This window comes from Marmota marmota, unplaced genomic scaffold (genome assembly GCF_001458135.2).
Source record: "Marmota marmota marmota unplaced genomic scaffold, marMar, whole genome shotgun sequence".
Classification (NCBI taxonomy): Eukaryota; Metazoa; Chordata; class Mammalia; order Rodentia; family Sciuridae; genus Marmota; species Marmota marmota.
In genome coordinates this window covers 16962145-16971349 of record NW_026000153.1, presented here as the reverse complement: position 1 = coordinate 16971349, position 9205 = coordinate 16962145, and positions in this window count along the sequence as shown.

Here is a 9205-nt window from a genome sequence, read left to right as displayed (position 1 = left end):
AAATCTTATTTTAGTGGGTGTCTCAACTACAGGCAAAACTTGAAAATAAAAGAGTAAGGAGTGAGATTATGAAGAGCCTGGGAAGATATTCACTCACCCTGAAATTCCTCTTCAGCATTCTTTATAGGACTGCATCAGGGTAGGATGGAAGTCAAGGTTAAAACTCCATGTTGGAAAGATGTACAAGATCCAAATAAAGACAAATATGTATCATTGTGAAGTTAATATAAGAGGTGACACCTACACAAGATGGTGATGAACAATGTAGTTTTTAGGAAGGCAAAAAGTTGGCAGAGAGACAAGGTTGAGTAGGGAATGCAGCCTCTTCCTTGGGACAAATGAAAACATTAATCTCACCAAAGTACCATATCCACCCATCTCAGCTTGTTTCCATCTGCTGGAAGGAGAGCTGCTGTCAGGAGCCTAGAGAGGTGATGATGCAAAGGGGTTCGGGATTGAGAAGATATGCCCATATATACAATTCTATATGTTTTGATAGCCAGGAAGAGAAAAAAATTGTTATACTGAAACATGTACTTTTAAGTTATAAAAGACAGATTAAAAAGTAAAATCGTGAAAGAAGGATATCATGTTATGTGTAGAAGAAAGTGGTGGCAGATTAATTGACCCTTATCCAAGGTTTTTGCCAAGAATTCTACTAACGCCTTTAGGAAGATTACTCTTAACAATACTATGTTGTTGTTACTATTGTTTCCTGATTCTATACTAATATTGAGATGTAGATTAAGCTACTTACAGAAGATCATTGAAGTGGTGAATAGTAGGGTTGAAATTTTAAACCCAAGTAATTTGATTACAGAGTCTGTGCTTCTAACCATGTCAGCAGGTTGATTTCCACCCTTGTTAGGGAACTCTCAAAAACACAGTTCTGAGGGCTGGGGATGTATGTAGCTCAATGGTAATGGGCTTACCTAGCAAGCGGGAGGTCTTGGTGTTTGATCAGTACCATCACCAAAAAAAAAAAAAAAAAAAAAAGACAGAAAACAAACAAACAAAATAAACCACAATTCTGACTCTCTACTCTCTGATCACAAATGTTCTTAATGAAAAAAAAAAAAGTGATTAGTACTAAGGTGGAACAAGGATCTCAGCCTTAGTATCAGATTGGAAGAAATTTTTCATATGCCTATAGCTTTGATTTTCTGATTTAGATATTGGAAAGATAATAATAGTCTAATAGGTTATAATAAGATCTAAATTGAATACTGTTGTGCAGTGTTTAAATCAGCTTTCTTCACTACTATAAGTAAAGGACCCAACCAAAACAATTGTAGAAGAGAAAAGTTTATTTGGAGGCTTACAGTTTCAGAGGTCTCAATCTATAGACAGCCAGCTTCATTCCTCAGGGCTCAAGATGAGACAGGAACAACGTGGTAGAAGAGAGTGGCAGAGGGAAGCAGTTCACATGGTGATCAGAGAGCAGAGAGATGGACTCCACTCGCTATCTCGGATCCAAATATATATATCCAAGCCATTCCCAAATTCCTAGCACCTCCAGCCACATCATACCACTTCAGTTACCACTCAGTTAATCTCTATCAGGGGATTAATTCACTTATTGGCTTAAAACTTTTACAACCCAATCATTTCTCCTCTAAACCTTCTTGCATTGTCTCACACGTGAGCTTTTGGGGAATACCTCACATCCAAACCATAACATGCAGTATAACTCAAACAACATCTTCAGAAAATAAGGATGTCATATGTCAATTTTTTTTCTTCCCATGAAATACTCCTAAATATTTTTAAGGTCAAATGTGTAACATATCTGTTCTAATTTTCTCACAAATTATTACGAACTCAAAAGAATAAGCAGCAAATTAATTTTCAGAGATTTTAAAAAGTTTGACAAAGTACATTTTTATGAATATTTGTGCACATAACATGATACTCCATATGTGTAATATTTTTATTTAACTTTAACTGATGTATAAAAACAGGAAGATTATACATATAGTGGGTTAATGTGGTGTTTCAATACATGTATATGTTGCATGTTTAAATCAGATTAAACATATCTATCTCCTCAAACCTCTATCATTTCTTTATGGTGAAAACTTTCCATATATTTTCTTCCAGTTTTCTGAAGGGTACAGGTCAATATTCTTATCTATGGTCACCCTTTTGTGTATACTAGAATTTATTTCTTGCTCTTAATTGTAACTTAGTACCCATTGACCAATTTTTCCCATTACTCCCTCTCCAGCTTCTCATAATCACCATTCCATTCCCAACTTCTATATGATTCACCTGTTTTAGATTCCACATATGAATGAGATTGAATAGTAACTTGTCTTTCTGTACCTGGCTTGTTTCATTTAATATAATGATCTCTACTTTCATTCGTGTTGAAAATGACAGGATTCCTTTCTTTTTATGGTTTAGTAATATTCCATTGTGTATAAGTACTGTGTTTTATTTATCCATTCCCCAGTTGATAGACACTGTGGGTGTTTTCACTTCTTAGTAATTGTGAATAGTGCTGCAATAAACATGGGAGTGCAGAAGTCTCTTTGACATACTGTTTCCATTTTTTTTAACTGTATACCCAAGAGAGGGATTGCTAGATCATATGGTAGGTTAATTATTTGAGGATATTCCAAACTGTTTTCCATAATATATGTACTAATTTATGTTCATACCAACCATGTGCAAGCTTTCCCTTTTCTCCATATCCTTGCCAGCACTTGTTTTCTTCAGTCGTTCTGATAACACTCATTCTTACTAGGGTGACATAGTATCTCAGTGTGGTTTGAATTTTGTGTTACTGGTGATTAATAATGTGGAGTGTTAAAAATCAGTAGCATTATTATATGCCCATAGCTAATTATCTGAAATAAAAATTAAGAAAGCAATCCCATTGATAAAAGTTTTGAAAAAAAAAAAAACCCTTAAAAACATAGAAATAAATGTAACCGAAGAGGTGAAAGATATCTACAAAGAAAATATAAAACATCATAAAAAACTAAAGAGGTCATAAAAAGTTGGAAAGACATCTTGTGTTCATGGATTGGAAGACTCAATGTTGTTAAACTGTCCATACTACACTAAGTGGTGTACAGATATAATGCAATTCTTAACAAAATACATATGATAATATTTAATGTGTTTTACTGACAAATGAATTTCCTGAAGTAAGCCTTTCATAGTGCTGTGTAAAGAATACCATGATTTCTTAGATACCCTGCTTTCCTGAACATATGATGAAAATATAATAATTAAAAGGTGCTTGTAAGTAATAAAATTCTGTGGAATGTTATTCTTATTACCGTAATAAATCAATGGAGTTGGACATACATGAATACTTCTTCAAATTCAGATATTAGGAAGTTTTGTTCTAAAGTTGAGCTTAGCATAAAAAAACAAGTTCTCTGTAATTTCTGATAGTTACATTAGAAAGGCTCAAGTGGAAAATATACTTAGGTCTCAAAAAAAATCACTAAAAACAACAAGTGTATTTAAGATGAAACTCAAATGATTGATCATCATTCATCCGAGAGGCATAGGAATAAATATGCAAGTGAGATAAGAAGGATAGTCGGTTTATTCTAGATAATCTTTAAAGGACTATGGTTATGGGGAAAGCTTGAGAAGACTGGATATGAGTATATGTAAACAATTTGAAAAAAGGGTGCTAGGTGTTTAAGATGAGTCATTATAAAGAGATGGAAGCAAACAATCTCCAGATGTCTACTGAAGTGACAAATGAGTCTGTGTTCAAATGACATTGTAGACAATGTCACCAATTACTCAATTACATATTAGAACTCTGTATTATCAATATTTTGTTGATAAAAATGCTATTTCTTGGTTGTATATACTACATTTGTACAATCAGCAATATTTTCAAATAGTTGACTAAAGAAAATAGGTTAATGAAATTCTCAAAATAAATGTGGATATTCATAACTTAGATTTTTTAAAATGATTTTTATAAATTATAGAAAGCAACAAAATTGAGAAACATGAAATTTATGACATTGTATAATGTTTGCTTGGATCAAAAAAGGAATAACTATAGGTGCATTAGCTTTACATTACTGTAACATGTATCTGAGATAATCAACTTTTAAAGAGAAAACCTCACAATTTATTTTTTTATTATTATTATTTTTTTTAAAGATAGAGTGAGAGAGGGAGGGAGAGAGAGAGAGAGAGAATTTTTAATATTTATTCTTTAGTTCTCGGCGGACACAACATCCTTGTTTGTATGTGGTGCTGAGGATCGAACCGGGGCCGCACGCATGCCAGGCGAGCGCGCTACCGCTTGAGCCACATCCCCAGCCCAAAACCTCACAATTTAAATGTTCCAGTCCATGATCCCATTGTTCTGGGCCTTGGTGAGGGGCACATGATGACAGTATTAGGTGGGAGAGCAAAACCACTAATCTCATAACTAAGGAGGAAAAGAAAGTGAAAGATACCAGGGTCTCCCCAACTGTTTCCAGGGCATGTCCCCAGTGGCCTGACCTTTTAAACTTTCCTCCACCTCTCAGCAGCAGCAGGCAGGAGACCAAGCCTTTAACTCATGCAAATTTTGAATTGGCCAAATCATCCTAGCTCCTGCTATTGAGACTTCTTCAACAATTTTCATGCCCACCCTTTGGCACCTACAACATGAAGACAACATCCTGGCTGGCCAGAACATCGTCATCTTTCACCTCTTCCTCCCAAACCATATCCAAGCAAGTTTTCTCAGTCCTCTGTTAAGATTTATCTAAGCCAAGATTGCTTTCTTTGGGATTTTGCTTATCAATCAAAAGACAACTCATAAATCTACCCTGCTAATCTGAACAAATATGCTTCCAGATGACTTCATGTAACAGTCTTTGCATTTTACCATAATTCTGAAGTCATAATGGAATATTCAGATTCCCCCCTTGCTCTTAAATCATACCAATTCTGATCTGAAGCAAGAACCAGTGCATTTCATCCATTCTACTTCAAACTCCATGATGAAGCTGACCCACTTCTGGTCCATTGTGCATTTCCTTTTGGTCAATGTGATCTCTGCAAACCCAGGGCAACCTGACCTTATCAGAACAATGCTTCTGCCTCCTGCAAGAACTTGTTTCTATATATAGACTTGGTAATGACAGTTTCTCTTCTTTTCCCCTGAAAAAAAATTTATCAGTATGAATACATGGTAGATATACTTGCTGCAAATGATGGATATCAGATCCATTCATTTGGGCTCCAAGCATTGGGGCTCAATTGTTTGAAAAATGTTGTGACATTGCAACTCAAGAGGGACAAAATGCTACAATTTGCTCTCCAAGAACTGAGAAAGAGTGATATTAGCAGCCTCCCTGACAAAGTGTGATTTCATTTTTCCTGTAGTAGGTATAAAAACAATGTTTAAGTGAGATTTTGTCTGCTAAGGAAAGGTTGTTGTTAATATCTTGACATAAAGAATGTTGGTCTTGAATCCTTACACTATCCTCATAATTGGGGTTCTAGTCCACATAGGAAGGTTTATACAATTTTGATTTTTCTTTATGCCTTTTTGCCCTTGGGGAGCACCTAATAGTCAACTCCATGGGCCAAGACCCTCCTGATGTTATTTGTCATCTCACTCATTGCATCAACTCCTTCTGTGTATGCCTCAAAACTTGTTTACAGAATAAGGGCTAAAATGCATTGATGAGTCAATGTAAATGAATACCATTTGTCTTATCTCAACTATGACATATGTAATCACTTCCTGCAGGATGGAACATGTGAGGCATCTGGAGTCAGACAGACCAAAGAGACTTAATCGTGGTGGGGTATTGTTTCCTTAGGGGATGCATCAGATTCTGATTTGGGAAGTTGGCTGGAAACTTTGCTTTTCATGAAGGATATTAAACATTATAATTTCTAACTATGGAATTTAATTTATGTAAAACTTTTATAGAACATAAAAGGAGAATATTGGATGTCTGTGTTATGAAAAGATAATATGGTTTTATAAAACTTTGTTCTGAATTCACTCACATGGGTAGCATACCTGTAAGAGGACTGACCTACCTATTTTAGGTGGAATAAGTCCAGTTTCCAATGATTAGGGCAATTCCAGTAGCAGGATGGTGCCTGTCCTATCATAAGAACTTAGCATATGTTTAATGTGTTCTATAGATGGATTCAGAGCAATTAGTAACACCACCTGCCCTAACAATTCAGTGGTATACTGACTCAGGTATTCCCATTTTTATATACTTATGAAGGTCATCTTGGACAAGTGATAAACATACAACTTCCAGAGCCACCACAGAGATCCTCAATTAGAGTCTCCAAGAAAAACACTGGGAATAAGAATGTTTAATGCACCAAGTATATTTCTGTTATTAGTCAGGTTTCTCTGGAGGAACAGAACCAACAGGATACATATATGCTTGATTATAAAAGTGGATTTATTAGACTGGCTTACATTATCAAAAACTGAATAGTCCCACAATGATCATCTGTATGCTGGAGAACCAGAGGGACTAGCAACTGCTCAGGCCAAGAATCTGGAACCTCAGAAAAAGAAGGACCAATGATGCATACCCTGTCTGAGACTGAAGGCCTATAAAATTCCTGGAGAATTTCTGATGAAAGTATACGTTGGATGAGTGAAAAAGCAGTCTGCAGTCCTTGGGCAATGAGAGAAGCAATAGATAAATCCACTAAACCTTTTTCTTCAACCCCTGTTTCATTTGGGCCCCCAGCCCACTGGACTGAATCACCCACATTCAGGACAGGTCTCCACCTATAGTATGCTGTCCCACATGTTGATCATCTCTGGAAAAACTCTCATAGACAAACCCAGAACTCTCTGAACCCTGAGCATCTCTCGATCCCATCAATCCAGATTAACTATGAAAATCTCACCTAAGAAGAATTTACTTCATAGTTGTTAACACAATCACCATATTTACAGCACTAACTTTTTTAAAAGTTTGATAACAGACTCCTATTGCCTTAATGTTGCAAGATAGCCATCTCATTCCTTTATTTAATATATTTGTTGAACTGCTGCAGATGCTGATATCTAGATAATGGGCTACAAAACAAGAAAAAGAAATGCCTGCCATGGAAAACTTTCAGGTTAGTGAAGATTGGCATAATGTGCAGAAAATAAGAAAAAGTGTGGTCTGTTGTAGTCAGGGGGAAGGATAAAGTGATGCTGAGGAAGGACAGAGGGCAGAAAAGGAACTCTCTGCATAGGTAATTGAGTAAGGCTTCAGTGGGGAGGAAGAAGAATTAAGAGTTTTCTAGAGGAGATGTAGTTCAATAGAAAATGTACAAAGAGATGTATTCATGAAGATGCCTGGCCTGGAATCCTGAGAAACAGTGCTATTCAGCAAGGCAGCAATATAAGAGACAGTAAGAAGGACTGCAGATGAAAGTCTTATTTATCAGGATATGTGGATTTCATCTTATAGGTAATAGGGTCAACTGGTTTCACCTATTGGCAATCAGGGGAATCACATCCTTAATTGTTTTGTGAAAAGATAACACCAGTGACAGGGAAGAGTACACATGAGGTAAAAAATAGGAAAATGAGATAGAAAGGACAGGCTACAGCAGGGGTCCCTGTAGGACACAAGCCCCGGTCAACTTCCTGGCTTCTAAGCAACACTTTTTGTATATGGGATCCTTAGAATCAACATGAATTACAAAGTTCTCCTTGAAAGGTATATAGAAACATTTTCCTACTCAGATTATAAATGAAGAAAATGGGTCTTTACAAAATATAGAGCAAAATGCTTTGTACTCTGGGCATAGATAATAATAGAACAGAATGGAACAAACAAATAAAGGCAGTACAATTTGAGACACTAGGCAATATTTCCAATGCCTCACTCCTTTGAGATGTCAATTCTATTTCCAGCTTCTACTTAATCCATTAAAAATGTTATACAAGCATACCTCTATGCAATTCATATTCAGCATGACAATGCAGCCTGAATAAATGACTTCCAATAAGAATGCATTTGAAAAAAATTACTACGGACTTTGAGTGATAATCATGTGTCATTGTCAGTTCACTATAACAAATGTACCACTCTGATAAGGAGTGTTGATAACGGAGGAGGCTATGTATGTGTGGGGGCAGAGGCAATATGGCAACTCTCTGCACCTGCTCAATTTTGCTGTGAACCTAAAACTGCTGTAAAAAATATGAAATCAATTAAAATAAAAAATAAGCAAGTTGCAGGAATGTATAAAGAACAGTGTGTGTTAAAAATATAGATGGAAAATGTACAAAGATATATAAGTACACACACATACAGTCACACATGCATATACATACATACATATATACATGTATACATACAATTATATAGGGGATATATATATACATACATATATATATATCCCCATTCCTGCAAATGTTAATACCACGTTGAGAGGAAGGTCCCCCCTTGCCTATAGTTGTAAAACTCATTCTACTTTTATAAGCGGTAATAGTTATTAGTTTAAACAAGTGCAGATATGAAGGGATGCAGTGCTTTTAGATAAATGCCTTCTTAATAATGTCCTGACTTCATTATTCAAGGACAAAATTCATGTAATAATACACACACACATACACACAATTTTCCCCAAGAAAATGATATAATATTTTGAGCCTATAAACCATATCCAGGGAAAAGGCTTACTTACTTTAAAATCATATTATTCGGGCTGGGATGTGGCTCAAGCCGTAGCGCGCTTGCCTGGCATGCGTGCAGCCCGGGTTCGATCCTCAGCATCACATACAAAGATGTTGTGTCCGCCAATAACTAAAAAATAAATATTAAAATTCTTTTTCTCTCTCTCTCCCTCTCTTACTCTCTCTTTTAAAAAAATTATTAAAAAATTTAAAAAAATAAAATCATATTATTCATATCTACATCTCTCATACTCTGTCCATAGAGGCACAAAGTGAGACAAGTCACTACAGCATTACCCTTTTTATTCTTTGAGGAAAAACACTTTTAAAAATAAAAATGATGACAATGAATTTTTTTAAAAAAATATAAATTTAAACTACATTCACAAATTGAATACTTTATTAAGTTTTTCTTTGATTTTAAGGTGCCTGTGGTCTCCCTTATTATATGGATCCTTTGGGAATATATGCATCTCTGCATATAAAGGTTGTATGTGAATGTCTCTGTATGTTACACATCATCTCTCTCTCTCTCTCTCTCTCTCTCTCTCTCTCTCTCTCTCT